The sequence below is a fragment of the Lonchura striata genome, chromosome 3 (genome assembly GCF_046129695.1).
Source record: "Lonchura striata isolate bLonStr1 chromosome 3, bLonStr1.mat, whole genome shotgun sequence".
Taxonomy (NCBI): Eukaryota; Metazoa; Chordata; class Aves; order Passeriformes; family Estrildidae; genus Lonchura; species Lonchura striata.
Window position 1 is genome coordinate 30,135,648 of NC_134605.1, and position 20,642 is coordinate 30,156,289.

Below are 20,642 nucleotides of genomic sequence, written 5' to 3' on the forward strand. Positions count from 1 at the left end.
ATAAAACTGGGTTTTTATCTAGTCTCTCAAGGTCACATTGATTGTTTCCTCCTCCTCTCTTCTGCATGACAGAAGTCTTTACAGTATACATATACAGTATATATATGTCTTTACATATATACAGCAGCACAGTATTCAAAGACACAAGAATTTTGTTCACTGGGTGCAATTGCCTATGAGGTATGATCAGCACTTCCAATCAAGGAAACTCCTTGGTGATGCAAGTCACCAACTAGTGGCACAGAGCATCTCTCTGAGGAATCCAAGCCACCTCTCAGGGCTTCACAGCTGTTCCTCACCAGAGGCTGGCAGAACACCCTAGTGCATCAGCCCTGAGAGCGTCACTCTCTCTCCCTGACTCTGAAGCATGAAAGCTGCTTGAGCAGCCAGCAGTTATTTGGGGTAAGCTTCTCTCTTGCCCAGTCCTGCCCTAAGCTGGCACTACCAAATTAGGCATGCACAGGAGTGAAGCATTACCTCTCCTAGATGGTACTTAAGAAAAGCTTCATGCCCCTTTCTATTGGGTTTGCATGGACAAGCTTTGGTAGGAAAGGGGGTGGGGAGGAAAGGAAAGGTCTGCTACAGGAGTGGCTCCTGTGAGAAGCTGCCAGAAGCTTCCTCCATTTCCAGCAGAGCCAATACCTGGCAGCTCCAAAGCTGGTCAAGGCTGGGCCAATTAGAAATGGTTGTAACTCCTCAGCAATAACGTATGAAAAAAGAAAGAAAAAAAGTTTTGTGCAATTGCAGTCAGAGAAGAGTGAGGTGAAAACATGTGAGAGGAATAAGTATGCAGACACTGAGGCCAGTGGAGAACAAGGGAGGGTAGATGCTCCAGGCACCAGGGCTAAGATTCCTCTGTAGTCTGTGGTAAAGATCATGGTGAAGCAACTGTGCCCCTGCAGTCCATGGAGGTGACCCATGCTGGAGCAGGTGAATGCCTGAGAGGAGGCTGAGATTCTGCAAGAGACCTGCAGAGACAGGAACAATGCTGGAGCAGCCTGTCCTTGAAGAGTGACCCATGCTGCAGCAGTTTGAGGGATGCTGTTGCCTGTGGGATGGACTCACATAGTAGGAGTTCACAAAGAGCTGTGCTCATGAGATGGGCTCATGTTGGAGACATTAATGGAGAACTGTCTCCTGTGGGAAGGACCCCAGGGGAATGACTCCTTTCTCCAAGCAGCAGGAGAAACAACAGGTGATGAACTGACCCTAAACTCCCATTTTGTGTCTCTCTGCATTACTGTGATAGGAGGTAGATCTGGTTGGAATGTGTTTTTAAGGTGTTATTTTACTTCTCGTCCTGCTCTGATTTTGTTAGCAAGAAAATCAAGTAATATCTCTAATTTGAGCCTGTTTTGCCTGTGATGGTATTTGATGAGTGCTCTCTCCCAGTCCTCAGCTCAGGAACCCTTCATTACATGCTCTCTTCCAGCTGTGGAAAGGGGCAGGAGAGTGGCTTTGGTGGGTGCCTGGCATTCAGCCAGCGTCAACTCTCTACACCCTTCTTGAGCAATTGCTCCACAGGGACATGAGAAAATTGAAACCATGCACCAATTCAAGAACAGTGGCAAAATGGGTCCAACGTGTTTAGAGCAGCATCCCTGGAGATGGTACTTAGTGGCACACAGAAAAACCCTCCTTGACATACTGGTGAAAAAGCTTGGCACTAGTAGGGAAGGGCCCACCCGCCTGGCTCTCTCATCCAGCAGCAGACACCCAGAATGCAAACTAAGAAACCTAGAAGGAACCCTCTTCCCTCATGGGCACTGAGGGACAAGCTGCCACGGTACTGCATGAGCTTCAGCAGGAGCAGCCTCAGTGTTGCTCCTAAAACAGGAACATCTACTTCAAATTCTGGCACCAGCACCCTTCCTGTAACAGATAAAGGTTCATTATTTTCCAAGGTCCTTCAGCAGATTGCAGCTTCAAGTGTTTACAATTTGCAGGCTGAGGATGTTCTCACCTTTTCCCACCTTCCTTGAAGCATTCCTAAGATAGTGCTTGCCTTGCAGAGCTGCCTACAAAGGACCCACAGCACAGATGAACAAAGGTCAAAATAATCACAGCCCTGCAGCAAGTAAAATTGAGCTCCCTTTATGACTTCATGCTGAGTTGTAAAAAGATTTGGCAGCCACAGCAGGAGGAGAAAACGCTTCAATTATTCCTCAATAACAGTGGATATCAGCAAAGGGTTCTCACAGCAAGAAGTCTGGATGTGGCCAGCAAGCCAGGACAGTTACAGGAGACCATCTAGGAATTTGCTTTCTGAATCTACTGGGGAAATCTCAACAGAGTCAGAGATCCAGCAACAGCAGCATAGCCCAGGGAACTACACACAGGCTTGGCATGGCACTCAGTACAGCCAAGTGCAGCATGGCAACCTTGGCCACAAACACATCCAACATAGGACAACTGTGCCACTGGAAAAACCTTGAGACCCTACAGCACATGGTTCCCCTTCTGCACTGTCCCAGCAGCTACTGAACTCTAGTAAGAGAGACAGATGTTATAACAGACCAATTTGGACCTCCTGCTGGGCCCTGAATAAATAACAAAGGTCACAGCATAGGTAGATGGACATTAAACAGAGCATTGAGACTATCCTTGCTCCAAGGCCCGAGAGATCTGTTGGACCTCACTCAGCACATCAGGACCCAGAGATGCTTCAACTCCTCTTCTACGTGATATTTGCTCTGATTCTGCCAGAGAGATCTAATCTGGAGACAGGTGCCCAATAACCTTTACCTGCTGGGAAAAATGAGGGTTGTTGAACACTTACCTCTTCTTGAGTTTTCAGGGCAGCTCTGCCTGCTTTTGACTGCTAGGGCTGGGGTCTGCAGGCAGGAATCACTGGCATGCAGTAAGCTGGGCCCTCAGCCAGCCACTAGCACTTGAGAGATGTTGATCAGGCTCTTCTTTTCAATGGTTTCACTCCACCCCACTGGGCTTGGCAAGAGGAGCTGGGCCTGGCTTGGGAACACAGGGAACAAAGCGCCAGTTGGGCACTGGGCACTGAGATCCAGCAGAGACCAAGGAACACTGAAGTGCTACTTGAAGGTAAGCAGCCTGGCTCCCAGACCTACTGATAAAGGTGTGCGAGATAAAGCAGCTGTTTGGGTTTGGAGGTGAGCACTGAATTTTTGGTAAGATGCAGCAGTGTGAGCCTCATGTCATCCAGGCTCTATCTCAATGCTAGGGCAAACAAAGAAATAGTACTTTAACTGGATAAAGCTGCTCTGAGTCACTCACTGTTCATCTGTGGAGCACAGCTGCACACAAGCAAATATCAAGCCTATCAGAGTCCACTAAAGACTGCAGTTTAGTAACCTGGGTTCCTCTGGCCTGCAGCCCTAGCTCAAGCCAGTGTGCTCACATCTACTAAGACCACCAAAATCCTAACTTGATATGAAGGAAATAGCTTGGAGGTCACCTCAAAAAACAATGTGGAGCACACCAAACATTGGATTAAGGTATTCCTGCCTTCACCTCTCTGCTGGAGGTGAAGGCAGGAATGGTCCTCCAGCCCAGACAGACGAGTATTACACAGAAGGACTAAGACCAGACACCTAACAACCCCCTCAGGCTTGCCAGACTTTCCTGGGCTCTGGTGCTCCAGGCAGTGGTGCTGAAAGGAAAACAGACATGTGTGTGTTATAAACAAACAAACAAAAAAATTTAAACCTTTGGGGAATATAGTTTGCAATGTATATACAAGGTTAAATGTTGTTAGTACAAGTAACAAATTGTGATTGGATGTTGTTAACAATGTATGTATAAGGATGGATGTTGCTGATACAAGTAACACGTTGTGATTGGAAATGTAGTTAACAGCATATGGTACAGGGTTAGATGTTGTGGGTGCAAGTAAGGTGATTAGTTACATTAAAACTCAATACTGTTGTGCATGCATAAAAGGGGAGTGGAATCGGGGAGAAGATTCCAATCTTTGTGGAGGGAGGGCAGAGAAGCTTCCAGAAGTACAGCATTGTGGAACACAGCCACAGCTCAGATCAAGATTGGAAGAGAGACAAACCAAAGGAGGCGAGAATCTCAAAATGATTGGCAAAGACTGCACCAATTTATGGGCCAACAAGCAACAGAGAAATAGCCTATCACAGCACAGATCCTGAGCGCCCCAATCAGGAGAGAAGAGAGAGACTTTAAAAGGCCTGGGATGTGTGACATCCGGTTCTTTCCTTGGAAACACCCCTAACTTACTTTGTTGTTGTTGAAACAGTCCCCAGACTAGCTGGGGGCTTTTGCTTCCAGTTGTTCAGTTTGTAATAAACACGCTTGTTTTTAATTAACTGGCCTCTTTTTTTGTGATTTTAAAGTTTTCTTTGTAAGCCTGTCCATAACAGATGCATTCCATAGGCTTGAGTTTGGAGAACACCCAGGAGCAGCTAAGCATCATAGCCTGGAGCTGCTGTAAGGCAGCTTGCACACCTGGAGGCTGCTTTCCACAGAAAGCACTGCCCTAAAAAGAGTGCAAATCAGTGGTGAACAGCCTAATGGGGGCTGTAGCAGTTAGCTCTGAAAGAGACATGCTCAGAAAGAGCTGTGCTATTCCCATCCCATCAAATCTTCTGCCCTGCTAAGCCCTTCCGTGTCAATACTTATTCTGGCCATATTTCCTGAGACCACCTTTCCCTCCAAAAGCTTTTCAATCTCTGCTTCCACAGATGACTTCTAACGTCAAAATAAAACAATGTGATGGGTCCAGGTGCCCCAAACCTGAGGTGACTTCATGTCTTCATGTCTGACTTCGTGCCTCCATCTTGGTGTGCAGTCTTGAAGTTTGACGGTCACCCCATACAACCCTAACCCTCTGCACACAGCACAACACTGCCACGATGCACTAAAACATGACATGGGTTTCTGCCAAGAAATCATAATTCCTGACTGTTCACCTTCTATGGAAAGGTCAACTGGCTGGCTAGACTGGTGTGAAAGTGCAACATCACAGAGAGGGGCAGGAGAGGCCATCACCCAAATAAAAAGGAGCGAGTGGACTCCAAAGATTCAGGGTACCTAGAGACAAAACCCCTGTTCTTTGCTGGTTCACAGGGGTGAACATGCTGCTCCATACTTCATTTCTGAAAGGGGACAACACACCACATATATTGCATTAAAAGAAACCATCCAAAGCAGTGGCTGAGGTATTTTCTTTATAGGCGTGAAGTTTGCTTGGCTTTCCCAATCACATTACAAGAGCAGGGAAAAAAAACAAAAACAATTAGTAGAACTATGGCATTCTGAGATAAATTACTAATTAATAACCCAGATGAGATTACTGCTTAGTATTTCTCCTAATGCAAATCTTTGGCAACTGTACAAGATAATGCTTGTTAAGATATTTCGTCAACGATCTTCATGCAAAAGAAATGACCCCTGCTCAGGAAAGCTCTGAAGTACATACTTATCTTGAAACACTTTTAATGAAGTCATCATAAGTACATGGCTAAATTAAAGTGTTTACCCAAAAAGGGACAGACTTGAGTACTGTGCTCTGCTTCAAGAACCAGATGTTTCCAAGACCATTCTCTGGATTCTGGCTATGTGCAGCAGCTACCAACCTAACCCCAGCTGGGTGCCTCAGGGTAGAGGCAGCAAAGACCAAAAAGTTTAAGTAGAATTTTTCTTTAATGTTGGCAAATAGGTTCCTGCTGTACACTTCATAGCAACCAGTTAAATAAATGATCCTAGACCAGAAAGGTTTCTTCTCTTCCTGGGGAAATGGTTCTGGCAGGCTTGAAAAGCATGCCATTTCTCCCAGTTCTGCTTCCAAATTTCATTACTTCTGCTTCTCACTGCTTCATCAAAAACATTGCTCTCCCTTCTCAGCATCAGGATTGAAGATCCCTTGCTGACAGAAGACATCTCTTACCTGCCTCCACTTTCCTCGAGCCTGTACACCTGTCATTTTTCCAAGCACACCTTTCCAGTGTGACTGTTCCTACAGCTGGTGTGTCTCCCTGTGTGGTCAGCATCTTTCTCAATGTACTGTGCCCAAACACCCCAAGCATAGACACGGCTAGAGCCAGAGGAACATTGATACTGCAGCCTCCTTGCTCTGCAGCACAACTTCTTTCCATTCTTAGCCTGAGAAGCCAAAGGGTTCTCTGTCAGTCATACCATGGCCAAATATACATATATCCCAGCACTCTGTCATCCTAGCTTATCCTCTCACTTCCCCTTTCCTTCCGGCACAGCTGCCTCCCACAGTGCTCAAACTGTCCACAGAGGGAGGGCAAAGTAAGGTTTGTTTTTATCTTTACATTTTTTTTAACTTTGAAATAAACACAATATTTAGATAAGTGTCATCTGTTACAAGGAGAACTTCAATTTTCCCATTTATATCGGCAAACATTAAAACATTCTAGTTGTGCCAATTTTACATAGCGGGAAATACCCGAACCTTGTTACCAGATTTGCTGTGGATCACCAGCATCAATCAGCTTGCCAATCAACTCTTGCCAAATGCAAACACACAACACAACCTTTGTTACCTCCGCTGATCTTAGAGGGTATTTTGAAAAGGTCTCCTGCACTAAAGCACTCAAGCTGCCTCAGAGTAATCCCAAGCAGCTGTATGAACTAGAATTTCCTGCACTTTTAATGGGGCAGGCAACCTAGAGATACCAATGGCAGAGAAAAAAATCCATTACTGCATAATGGAGGCTTCCTAACATCTGCTTTTTAGATTATGGCATGGAAAGACATGTGCTACACACTACAGATGAGACAGAAGCCTCTTACAGCACATTTTGCTTTTTATCAATGGATAAAGTGTAGCCACATTGCCATATTTGGAGGCCAAAAAGGCTGTTCTGGGATGCCTCTTCCAACATACCCCAATCAGCTCTGAGGAGCAAGCCCAGGAAAGCCCTAGGCAGCATTAGGTTTACATGGCTTAAAACACAACCTGGACAATGCAGAGTAAGGCCAGACAACACTGCTTACCTGAGCATCAGACCAAGCAAAGCCTCCTCCCCCCAAACTGAAGAGTTTTCAGATTCAGTTTGCACTTTGCAATCTACCGCCACACCCTCCCTAGAGCTCCCAGGGAAGCCTGCTGCTCCTTTCCCCCAGTCCTCCTCAAATTTAATAAGCGGGAAGGCTGCAAAATCAGCTGTCCCCTGCCTAAGACCATCCAGGCACGCCAACTTACAGCTCCTCCTTGAATCACAGCCTCCTGAGGAGGGTGCATCATATCTCCTCCCTATAGTGCTAGTGTTGGAAACATACATCCCAGGCCAGCTTCAAGAGAGGACAGTGCCCAGCTTCCCCAGAGCAAACCTGACAGCCATGCTTAGACTTCCAGGGCCTGAAATGGGAAAGCACAAGGGTGCAGGAGAGCAGCAACTCCTCCAGCCTCCTGTCCTGGGTGGCTAGCCCCACTACTGCTGCTGCCCTGCCCACCTATTTATGACCAAGACTTGCCACAGTAATCCTGCCACAGCTCAGTAAGTGAGGAGGCTGGAATTTCACAACTGGCACTTTGCCCTCTGCTTATGTCACTTGACCGGCATCCCAGTCAAAGTCTTCAAGAATCCCCACATACAGAAATCGGGTCTCTACTGAGGCTGTGGTGCCAGCCATAGCTGCTGGGGACTGACTGCCAGGTCTGGGTGGCAGGGACATGTCCTGGTAGCTCTGCAATCAACTCTGCCACATGCATCTCTGCTGGGCTCCACCTCATGCACTCACACTGGGTGTGTGTGTATGACTCATTTACTGCAGCTCATCAGAAATCCACAGACCCAGCAGTGTTTTAGGGTCAACACTTGCTCTCCAAGTGGCACAGGCACAGGGATGTGTATGTGTGACTCCTCAGCAATCAAAGAGACATCCCTTGCTTGGTGCCTTCTACTCAGCAACCTAGTGGACAGTACAAAGCATCCCAGAGAAGTTAGCAGCTCATCTTAGAATCACACAGATGCTGACATACACCTCCTGAGTCAGGGACCATCTGGAAAGAAATTGACAGCTACCAAGATCCCAGTTTTACTCCACTGCTGCTGGCCAGCAGTACTTTAGTCCCTACATGAAACACTTGCAGACCCTCAGGGCTAAGTTTAGCCCAACATAGCCACTTGCATCTCACTCCTTCCTCTTGAATCCCACCTGCTTTCAATCCTACCTATCTAATATCAATCTACACATCACAGATTCACAGAATCATTAATGTTAGGAAAGACCTCCAAGATCATCAAGTCCAACTATTAACCCAGCACTGCTGCATCCACCATTAAACCATGTACCCAGGTGGTGCATCTACATGGGTTTTGAATACTTGCAGGGATGGGGATTCCACCATATCTCCGGACATCTTGTTCCAGTGCCTGACCACTCTTTCAGTGAAGAAATTCTTCCTAAAATCTAACTTAAACTTTCTCTGGTGCAACTTAAAGACATGCCCCTAAGCCCTATCACTTGTTAGGTGGGAGAAGACACTGTCCCCCATCTGGCTACAGCCTCCTTTCAGAGTAAGTACACATGTTCCCCATTAGCTTCCTTTTCTGCAGGTTAAGCATCCCCAGCTCCCTCAGCCACTCTTCATTAGATCTGTGATCTGGATCCTTCACCAGTTCCACTGCCCTTCTCTGGACATGCTCCAGCAGCTCAACATCCTTGTCATGAGAAGCCAAGCAGAGCTGGTGGGAGGCTCTGGATAGCATCCAGAGGTAAACATCAGGGCCAGGTAAACAAAGTTGGAGCTCAGGAAGCATCTCCTCAGACACATCCACAGCTGCCCCTTGATGAGGGGTCACCAATGCCCCTGCATGCCTGAGCTGTACTCACAGCTTCCAGGCCCAGGTCCCACTAAGCCTGTGCTCACCACAGAAAATTCCTCCCAATATAGCATCAATTGCCTATTTAAAACATGATGTTTACTAACACCAAACACACTCCTGCTGGAAGTGGAGGATGAGATGAGTCAAGGAAGCATGAGCAAGGGAACTTTCTTCTGTCGTGGGAAGATGAGGGGATTGTGGGAGGGTTACTTAGGGATGGGTGCTGCAGAATCAGCTGATCACCTGCAGTTCCCTCACCAATGCAAGGAGACTCAAGGGCACACTTACTGTTTCACATCAGACTCTTAAGCTCTGGGAACACTTTCCTGTGAAAGTGTGAGATCAGATCCAGCACAAAGGAGTGTGCCAGCACCCCCTTGCAGACTGCTCCAGACTTGAGAAACAGCAAGTGCCAGCAGGTGTTGAAGCACCAATTTAAAATGAAGGCTCTGAAAACCTCTTCACAGTTCCTGGGACCCTCTTGCAGCAGCTCAAAAAAGCATTACTGGTTGCTACAGTGCTTTGACAGGACCTCAAGGTAGTGTCCATCTCCAGGGGAACCACAACCCCTCCAGCCAGTGGGTGGGGAAGCAGCCCTGCTCATCCTTGCCCAGCCTGCTCTGGATGGTCACTCTATTCTTCAATTTGCTCAGTGCCCCTGGGAAGATTTGCAAGGACATCTGACTGCTGAGACACTAGTGACACCAGCCTTTATCTGTGGGCAGAGATGAGCACTGTGGGCAAGGTTTGCTATGGGTCTCAAAGGTTTGAGGAAGGAAAGGGATTACAACCCCAACTTCCCAAGGCACCATCTCACACCTGGAATACTGTCCAAGAATATGCTCCTGGGCAAGAGAAGGCAAGAAAAGAGTGCCTTCTAGGGCTCCTTGAATTTTGCAGACTTTCTCCAGAGCCAAGTTATATCCCATCCTAGATGGCTGGAAACAGATCCCACATGATGTTATTGAACTGCATACCCATATGGTAGCAGATCAGATTCTTGAAGCACCTCCAGGCAAAACAATGTGTCAGACCCTGACTCTTTCTAGAGCCACCACTGCATTTTCCATTTTTCCCTCCTGGCTGCATCCAGCCATCTCATGATGCCAGGCTAATTTTCAGAACCTCACATTTTCCTCTCAATCTTTGAGAAAGTTAATGCTTTCCTGCCCTCAAATAGCCAATATCTCTCCCATCCTACCAAACTCATAATGGACCTCCTGGCTCCCTTCCCCAGATTTGTCTTCTATGCCACAGCACTTACCAGTCCCAAATGGGCTGACTAGAATGCATATTTACATTAAGCAGGCTGGATCAATTTCTGAGTCTTTAACCTTTCCTAACAGGCAAGAGAGGGTTGGTGTCAGGGGCTTTACCAGAAAGCCTCATCTGATTTCTAGTGCATGTTCAGCCAAGACTTGGAGTCCAGAGGTCTGACTGGAGCACAGGACATGGTCACACATAGGGTCCAGGAACTGCTGGACAACTGTATTAAAAGTTTTGGCTATAAGCCATCCACTCAGCTTACCTTTGTGTATCATCCCTTCAGCATGGATCAACAGGGATGCAGGCTTCTGCATTCTATGCACTACCAGAGGTGAAGGCACCAGCAACTTTGCCCATGCCTAGGACAATCCTTTGCTCCCTTCATCCTCCTGGTTCACCCCTGTAACCACTGCTGGGTGCCCACTCTATGCCAGCTTCCCACATGTCCATGTAGCAGCTCCCGGTCATGCTCACCCCTGCCCACCTGCTCCTCCCAGCACCGATTCTCCCGCCCCAGCACTGACTCACTCCCTGCTGCTACCAGCCATGCACCCAGCCTGCCTCTGGTATACCCACCACTCCAAGACACGGGGTGAGGGGAGCCAACACTCTGCTTTAGAGAGCGGCAGTGAACCAACATGGATCCACAGCACAGGAGAACCTGCCTGTGCTGTGCATCCCAGCCTGAATGGCTACATGACTACAGGTATGCTGCTGATACGACCCATGCCTCTGATCATCAGAATCACACCCAACTCCTCCCAGGGAGATAACGCAGCTAATTTCCAGCCACTGGCAAGACAATCCACTTTCCAGATGATACATACTAGCAGCACTTTGTTGCTGCCTGCACTGTCACCTACAGTCAGCTGAAATCCCTGTCGAATTACTAGGAGTAAAGGGTATGTCTTGCAGCAACGGACCTCTGCTCCTATTGTTAAAGTCCAGGAAAGTAGCAGGGAGCTGTCACTGCCCTGCTGTCCCCTATTCTGCTCTGGCTTGAGAATTTACCCCTCTCCTGGATAGGCAACTGTCATGGAACTAGCCACAGGATTAAAACCAAACATGTTTGTGGATGGTTTCCCAGCTGCTTGACAGAGTAACTGCAAGAGCAAAAGCCTCACACTGCTTGGTCAGCTCCAAGCAGACAGGGAGATGCCCAGGTGGGCAGCAGTGCACCTTGCAAAGCTTTGCCACTGCTAGTTTAATTTTCCATCCAAGGTCACCGCTTAGGCTCTCCAGGACCAGGTATGTTTCCTGCCCTCCAGGGAGCGTGCAGTGGCACCCTGCTGCAAGTTTAACACAGAAAAATGAGAAAGAGGGGATAAAACATTCCCCATCTATCTCTAGTCTGAGTCATGGGACCTCATGCCAGCCCCTGCACAGCCTCTCCTGTCTGCATGAAGCATCCACTTTTGGGTGGAGCAAGGCTGCTCTGCTCAGTGCCCCCAGCTTCCACTCCCCATCCATAGGCTCTTCATTCTACACCTCATGCAGGTATTAGGTATCTCCTCCTGCCATCTGCCACCTGTCTTCACTGTCACGCTTTGTCCTTTAGTTCTCTCCTACCTGGAGAGGTAGGTTTCAAATTTATGTTAGGGAAAGGCCAGTCCCCAGCCCTGTGGGGGCTGTCAACAGAGAAAGCACATATGCCTGTCCATTTTTCTTTTCCCCTGGCATTTACAGTCACCACATTATGACAATGGAAACCACATCTTGACTATTCCCTCTGGTTTTTGCTTTGGTACCACAGTACAGGAAGGAATGGGAGGTTCCTCCTCCAGCACTTCAGGCAGTAACATGTACCAGCAGGTCTTCTTCCTGGACCTTCTTTTGCCTACTCACTTACCAAGCAATGGGACAGCTGTTCATGTTCTGCCATCTCTAACACACATACTTTAAGAAGTACGGGCAGATAAAAAAAACCCAACAAAACAACCCAAGAAACAAAAATCCCAACACCAAACCACTGCTCTCCAGCCACATTTGAGTTGCACTCCCTCTTATCCTGAAATCCACCTGCCACGAGACTCCTGCAGGCAAAAAAGGTATGAAAATGTACACCTGTCTAAGTGGGAAGGCAGAGCAGGAATAACAAGGCAGCAAAGCCCTAGTGCTGGGCTAGGAGAGAGAGTGTTGGCCCAGAGCTCCTGGAGTCTCCAGGGCCAGCTCAGAAGCTCAGAACTACACACTAAAGCAGCACAGAATCTGAAAAATATAAAAGCTAAAAATTAATCCATCCTCTTTTGGTACAGCCAATGCTGCTCTATCCAACTCCTGCTCCAAGGAGGAGCTGGATAGAGTAGGGTAAGAATGATGGAACGATCCTACTTTGTTCTCTATTTACCAGACACACTTCCACTCACCCCCATGTATTCTGAAAAGAGGCTCATCAAAACTGCCCACCTCCTCTACTTAGACTGACCCATCTCTTCTCTTCCCCAGATTTGCAAGCTCCATCTAAAGATTCTATTTGATCTTTCACATCTAGCTACCCCCAGACACATCTGCAAGCACAGCTGTGTCAGACACAAAGACCCAAGCAATCAACATGTCTCCACAGGCATAAGTCTATTGATGGAGGTGCAGTTGTACTGGCAAAACTGCTTCTCAGTGTTTTAAGGTGGTGGAATAAAACCAGACTTTAGAAGCAGGAGCATTTTATGCTAAAATAATGTGTTGTCAGAGCAATCAAAACAGGCAGTCCTACGCATCAAGCAGGTCAGAAGCTGCAGGAGACACCTAATGCACCCCAGAGACATGGCCCAGACCATGCTCAAATAGTGCCACCATACCATGCCTTTAAGCTTTTGATTTGCAAAGGTGCATCCCTCATTCCATATCCACCACAGGAAAGCTGAGCTATGGCTCCTACTCCACAAGACTCTCCTGGAGCAACTTCAGCTGTTCCACCCTGTAGCACTCAACTCTCCAGACAAAAACACAAAGGCTTACTGGCATTATTCCCTACAAACCAGAGCTCTCCTCTCATCAAATGGAACAAAGCTTTGAAGAAAACAAAATAAAAAAGTGAAATGCTGGGGGTTTTCCCCCAGTTTTGCTTAAAGCATATCAAAGTATTTGCCTTCCCTGACTTGAAACCATAGTCAGGATCTATTTACTAGCTTTGCAATTCCTCTCCTACCCCAAGCAGTAATAAAACATGAAGACAGTCTGAGATTCCAGGAGCACTATTCCAGCAGCAGGGATTTACAAGGGATACATCCTGTCAGGCTCAGTGGATCATTTTTATTTTTAACAGCATTACAGTGTTAGTGGGTGAAAGGGAAATTGTGGATGCAGCAGGATTTTAGGGAGCCATTTGTTGCGGTATCTCACCCAGTCTCCCTTTTGAGGTTTGTTCACTGGACTAAGGAAGAAACATCACCTCACAGACTGAAAACAGGCATAATGACCCTAAATAAACGAGTAGCTCAAAGTGACAAAGCACTGCATTACAGACTGCCAGGACCCAGAGGCAAGGGTCGTCTTTGGTTTCATTAATCATTTTCACTGGCTAGGGTGCTGAGTTTGGAGAGGTGTTAGGTGCTGGCTGTTTCAAGTACCTGTTTGGCAAAGTAGCTGGGCACCACAGGAGAAGGGATGCTACAAGTCAGAGGCAGATAACAGGATGTGACAAGGAGAGGTAGGAAACAATTCCAGAGGCACATGCACAGAGAATGTGTGCAGGTTTGTAGGGAATCACCCTATATAAGATGGGGCCAGGTGAGTGCTTTGTTTTACTGGAGCTGTCTCCTCATAAGGTAGAGGAGTCGCAACAAAAGTCCTTAGATAATAAGGAGCAACAGGCAAGGAGAACAAAGGAACCCAGAGAACAGAGGTGCACTGAAAAAGTAACAGGCAAAGACCTCCACATGTACAAGAGGAGAAGGCAGAGCTAGCTAACTGCACAGCTCTGAGGGTGACCACAGCCCCAGCATCCCACCATGTTTTTTGCCACTCTTCATACCCTAGCATTTCTACTCTACTAAGCTAATGATACACAGTCATAAGATACATTATGCTTAAGCAGGATAACCAGGCCTCATCTTCATCGTTGCCTTGATTAGATAAGCAGATTTATCTTCTGATGTTTCTCACCATAAATCTATCTCTTCAGGCCTCAGACTAATACTGTAACTTTTCTGCACTCTCTCCAGTTTTTCAGCAGCCTTTTCTGAGTGAAAACATTGGATTTACACTGTGTATTTTAGTATCAATCTGCCCAGCACCATCTATGGCAGTAGAGTCTCATTCTTAGGGCTACTCATTGCTGCCTTTCCAGGTGTAAAATGTTTCTTACAACTGCCAGGCTTGAAGGGGCCTTAACAGTCAACAGTCTGTTGAGATTCTTTACTTGAAGCACAGCCAGTTGCAATTTATCCAGATCTACAGACTTTTAGCTAATTTCTTCCAAAACTAACATATACACCCCAACTCCCCCAAAAAGCCCTTCAAGATAGCCTGTATTTCTGCTTCACTATCCCAACTGATATTACAGGGAACCATAAAGTCTGAACTCCCTAATTACAGGTAAAGCAACTTCCTACCCCATCTTCATTATAACTACAGTCTTCTAAAAATGTACATTGCTGTACATTCTTAAAGACCACAAAGTTCCCTCCTCCACCTTTTTTTACTCAGGTTACACAGCCCTTCTGACAGTTCTTCTCATCCTTCCTCCCACATCATATTTCTAAAGATCTTAATTTCTATTGCTTTGCTGCATAGTCTCTTGTTTGCACACATTCTTCTCCAAGAGTTGCCCCTGTATCTGAGCCTGGCCCTTCAGCAACACTTCATCTCTGTTCAGGAGAGCACTAATTGCTTCCTGCAGCTTAGAGTGTCACTCCTAACTCAGCCTGGCACAAGGCTTTGGAGAGCACTAATTGCTTCCTGCACCTTAGAGGTGTCATTTCTTACACAGCCTGGCACAAGGCTTTCCTTGTGTTTTTCTGCTCCCCAGAAGAGCATTAATCCTCAATCCTCAAATTCTGACAATTCCGTTATCTTCGCCTGCCTGCTTAGCTAGGGCTTCTTTATCAGGTAGAAACTCCTTTGAATACAATTCTGCCATTAGTTGAGAGTCTACATGGGGCATGCTTCCTATCTCCTTCTCCTTTCTCATTTGTTTACAAGGCTTACCCCTGGGTCACTGAGCTGGCTGACTTAAGTCAAGATCTATTACATCCATCCGTCACCCCCGCTCACCTGAGAGCAGGCCAACATCTAAGGCATGGGTATTGACCAACTGGATGCACTATGTTCCAGACAAATGGATGCTGGTGATTTTTAACTGGCATATTCTCCCACCTCCCTAACAGAATAAACACTAACTGTTTATTCTACCTTATTAAGACAGACTGGATGTTTTCCCCTTGTATTTCAAGGGATAAAACCTTGGACAGTCCCTTCACCAGATGTTTTCTCTGGTGGCTGCTCACCATGCAAAAGTTGCCTTAGTCTAGGAAGTACTTTCAGGGAAATTTCATAAGGCTTTGCCCATATGACCACATCTAATTTAACAAAATAGTCTTGTCACCTATTCTGATTTGTGCTTGGATTTGCTTTTTAGAATTAACTCAACACCCCTGAACTTGTTTGCAAGGTGAAGACAGAGCTCTTACTGTCACATTTTATTTGTTCTTCTATTCCACACCTGCAGGAGCTAAGTCCTTCTATCCAAGAGCTGCACCAGCTCCTTCTGCCACAGCTGGGAGTTCACACTAAGTTTCACATCCACCACAAACCCAGTTCCTTCCTCCCAGATTTATAACTTTGTGACTAATGCCAGCTCAAGCTGCCTTTTCTGTATTGTGAGTAATAGTGAGTGAGTCCTTAGAAAGCAACTGCAGTTCAGCAGACACATGATAATTCATTTCCAGGTCTATGCCTCAAGCATGGACTTAGAGCCCACGAAAACCAAACCACCCACTTGTATATGCTTGAGGTCAGCTTTACCAGCATCACCTGAGAACCTCCAAAACTCAACACCTTCGCATAAGGGAGTGTGGGCCACTAAGCACAGGGAGATGAAGGATGAATCCCTTTTAAGATCTCCCTTGGGATCCAAAGGCACTATATTTTTGTCTCAAGAGCACAAGTGCCTGAGGCCATCTTCAGAGACCCTCCCCAGTCTGTGCCAGGTGCTCTCTGCCCTCTGGCAGAAATCGTCAGATGTGATAATTTCTTCAAGCAGAAGACAAAGCCTGTTGCTATCTCAGTTTCCTCTAAGTACAAGACCGTGCCAAAATTGTCTCCGACTTTGAAGGGACCTGAAACAAAGTCTACTAAAGGCCACCATTTATCTGTCAAAAGCGGTGCCAGGCCAGCACACGAATCTCCCACCAAATGCACTCTTGCACAAAATTGCACTTTTAAGAATAGCACACTCCCCTGACCCATGTCAGCAACACATCAGGAGACAGGTGGATGAATTAAGGGAGCCCATCAGAACAGTTCTTCCATGCAGGTCAACAGGATAAAGTGCAACATGTCCCCACAGGCAACACCACATGGTGGCAGAGCCAGAAGTCATACCACTGGTGGCAGCTAGCTGTCTGCAGAGTGATCCTCTGCAATAAGATGGGAACAGAGACCTGCACAGAAACATGAGAAAGCACTGCTTTGGAAGGGGAAGCAAGCAACTCCTCTGCACAAAAAAATTACAGGGGTGCAGAGGAGATGAGTACACCCAGGGAAGGTTGGGAACAGACTGTCCTTCCAGGGAGTGAGAGTGAACAGACACACAGGAAAGGTCTGCAGCAGTCACTCTTCCAGACAGAGAAAGGCAGGGAGATTTTCCAGCTTGCTGCTCAGAGGTAGCATGGCTGTGGTGGTTCAGAACAGCAATAGCAGAACACACTGAAAACAGGCAGCATGAATCCTGCCTGTGACTGCTTTCTCCTGTGCTGATGCAATGTGTTGCCTTTCTAACACACAGCTCTTAAAGAGATCCAGCCCTTTCTTTAATGCAACAGCACAAACAGCCAACAGAAATGGAAATCTTCAAAACCTTAAGCCAGACCTGTACTACCAACAGACAATTTCTCTGGGGAAAAACAGCATGCATAAAAGAACAGCTCTCTCTCTTTCCAGCACAATAACCATGTGGGCAGAGGCTGCTGCCATCAAGTTAGACCAAAGCACATCAAGAACAGACCTTGCTCAGATGTAGTGGGCTATGCCAGCAGGACGCCTATCTTGCCCATATAAACTGTGTAGCCACTGCGAGAGCTTGGCCTGACAAGACCACTGGGATACAGGGAAACCATTTCTATTCCAGTACCTGGCTTTAAGAAGGAGTGAAAGTGAAAACAGAAGAGGGAGAATGGCAGGCAGTCAATTTCAACATGCAAGAGCCAAGGGGAGAACAGAAGCCTTTCCAGGACTGCTTAGCAATCATGTGCAAGGAACACATAGGGGGCACGCAAACATAACCCTGTAAAGGACAGTGAGCACTGCGCACAGAAACATGAAGGAAAGGATTCTGCATCTCTCATAGCAAGCCAGCCTCAGGCTTCCTGCAGCTAATCTGTATTTGGAGCAGAGGGCAGACACCCAGCTCCATGCTGGAAGGACTGAGAAGGCAGTGCCAACGACAGGCCTGCAGGCTCAGAGAAAAGCCATTTTATACCGCAATCCTTTGCTCTACAAGCTTGGCAGTGACTTCGCAAATCTCACCCTCTCTCTGTTGCAGAATGCATACATACAGATGCATTTCTTTCTCATTCCTTGATTTTTGTTTTTCTCCTTTCTAGGACAAATGCACTTTTTAGGCAATGCATCAGGCCTGCCCCGCAACTCACCACCCTGGCCAAGCCAAAATGCTTCTGACAGATGAAGGATGCAAGCAGAAAGGTGCCTTCTGAGAAGGCTGTGCTCAAGGCAGGTCCTGCACAAATCAGCTCATGGATAGGAAGGCGAGGGGTCCATCCCAGTAAGAGCCTGAGCTGTATAGGGCACAGGAAAGAGGATGAGGACTGCAGTTCCAGGCAGCAGGCACTCCCACAATGAACACAGAGCTACCTTCAGGCCACCCACCTCGTGGTGCAGTCCTTTGGAGCTAGAGTATCAGGAACAGCAACACATTTGCTGAAATCAAAGTGGCAGAGGGACACAGGGACCCCCACCTCTCTCCCTTCCTGGAAACCTGCATTTCAGTTTCCAGCTCAGCCTGCAAGCAAGCTTGAAGCTCCCCAGGTTCATTTCCAGAGCCAGGAGGAAGAACAGACAGCTTTATTGAGATCAGACATAGCCAAACCTTCTTCTGACTCATTCAGTATCTCAGAGGCCATGGCCCATTCAAGGCTCTGCCATTCCCTGTCCCCCCTCCCCAACCCCTTCTGAGCTATCATGAAAGACCCGACACCCTGCAGAGCCAGTTCAGGCAGTAGGAAATCTGCCCCTTTGCTTTGAGGCTCCAAGCAGGGCCTCTGGCTCCCTGTGTGAGAGACAGTGTGGAGAAGAAGCAGCAGGCTGGCACACTGGCCATTTGCTGCAGGAGCTGCCAGATGATGGGGCAGGGGGCATGTGTGTGTGCATCTGCAGGGCTCGACACTGTGGGATACCCAGCAAGCTCTCAGTAGCAGGAGGAGGCTGGGAAAGAGCAGCCTAAGGGACTGTCACCAAGAATTGCTTGATTCCCACCCTCTGGAAAGCAGCTGCTAGATTAAAAAAGCCTTTATGGTCCTGTCATTCAAGGACATGGAGACAAAACTCCATTTTCCAAACATTCCCATCATCTTGTCTCATCTGTGCACCACAAAAAGCCACGGGAAAGATCCAGTCCCAGCCTCCACCAAACCTTATCATCCTTGCCCATCCCTACCCACGGTAGAGCTCTCAGATGCTTTGATATGCAAATCAGCCACAGGATCCATAACCAGCGCTGTCTGCAATACACAGCACGCATGGAGTATCCTACACCCAGAGCCTCCTCCCTCCCCAGGCACCACACGGATGCGCAGGCTTCATGTCAGATGACACAGGTCCCAACTGTCTTGGGTGGGAGCGGGAGGTGTTGCCTGCAGTCCTTGGATTTTCAGCACACAGCCTTACCCTGGCCACCAGGATGGTGCTGGGGCACTTAGAGAAAGGAGGCAGGCTGGGGATGCACCTTGGTGTGGAGGGGCAGGTGGCAGAGGAGCTGCTGGCAGGATGCTGTGGGGCTCCCAGTGACCGGAGGCTCAGGCAAAGTGCAATTAGCAACAGACAAAAAAACAGGGCCTGGGCACTGCCAGCTCTCAAACTTTTATTGCAAACCTCAGGCTACCTGTGATTTTCTGGAAGTTCTAGTTCTCAAAAGGAAGAGATTTCATTAAGATTTTTTTTCATGTTAACAATATAAAAGCCCCTTCAAGCAAGTTCCTAGCCCACTTTATTACTGCAGAAAGCTGAAAAATATAACCAAGGATATTTTAAGCCCAGAAAGAAAAAAAATAAACCCCCATGCAAACTAGAAGCAAAGCACACTCAGGATTTTTGTTTTCTTGGCTCAACTCATGGCTTCAGAACAATTCAGGATAGTTACACTACACTTCAGTCAAAGGGCAAGAAAATGGAGCACTGGAAAGCCTTGTGGTGATGTCTTCTTGACATGAAAACTGACACCCCCAGAAAATACAGTAGCTTCAGTTCCTTCCAAGGTTACCAGACAGGAACAGACAAAAATAGAGCAAACTTATTGCAACAAAACATACTTATGAGTCAAACCAGAGCCTCTTCCCAATGCCCTCAAAGGCACATTCTTTCATGTTTATTTTGCTCTTATGGTAGCCAGGTGAAGACTGCAGAATGGACTTCTCTCCTCATAAAGATAGCGTATTCCTACTACTAAAAGGCTCAAGATGAAAAAGGCCTTCCTCAGTAGATACCAGATAATTGCAGTCATTAGAAGTAATGCTTTGCTATTTCTGGTTGAATGGAGTCCTCCTGGAGTCAGTTACAGCTGAGTGGTCAGCTCTGCGCTCTCTCAGAAGCATTAAGAGTAATAAACACTATTAGGGACTGTACAGTGTGATTGTTTGGAGGGGAGGGGTACTGGTCCCTGCCATGCACTCGCAAAGGCTCTGTCCCACACTCAAGGTAGGGCATCGGCAGCACCACCCAAAAGGCGCCTGAGCCATGCAACCCTTCAGCAGCTTTGTGACCACCACTAATCGGATGCTCCTGCCCCACAGCCCATGGCCTTCTGTGTGTGCTTCCTCCAGAGAATGACACTACAGAGCACGACACTTTCACAGTAACAGACAAATCCAGGACAGAGGGGACTCCTCTAGGACTACACATAAACAGGCTTTCTGTTTCTAACTTCTGCTATCGAGAGGAGCAAGGGAGGGAGATGCCCAGAACCTCAAATTGCCAAAACACCTGCTCTCCATCTAGCTGAGAGCTACGAAACCTGCTGAGAACATCGGGCTAACTGCAGCCACATTGCAGATTTTTGGCGTGATGCCCCCTCCAGCAGGTAGCTACATAAAGGGTGCACTCTACAGCAGGAGGAAAAAAAACACGGCTTGCTGATGTGGAGGGATTGGCGACTGAGACAACAGCAAAAAGGGACTGCTTGGTTATCCG

The 20,642-nt window shown here is 47.4% G+C and overlaps 1 protein-coding gene across 2 annotated transcripts in view; it reads right to left on the bottom strand.

Moving 5' to 3' along the window:
• TMEM63B (transmembrane protein 63B) overlaps positions 1-20,642 on the bottom strand; it is a 48,711-nt gene that overhangs the window by 27,332 nt on the left and 737 nt on the right. The window lies entirely within an intron of this gene.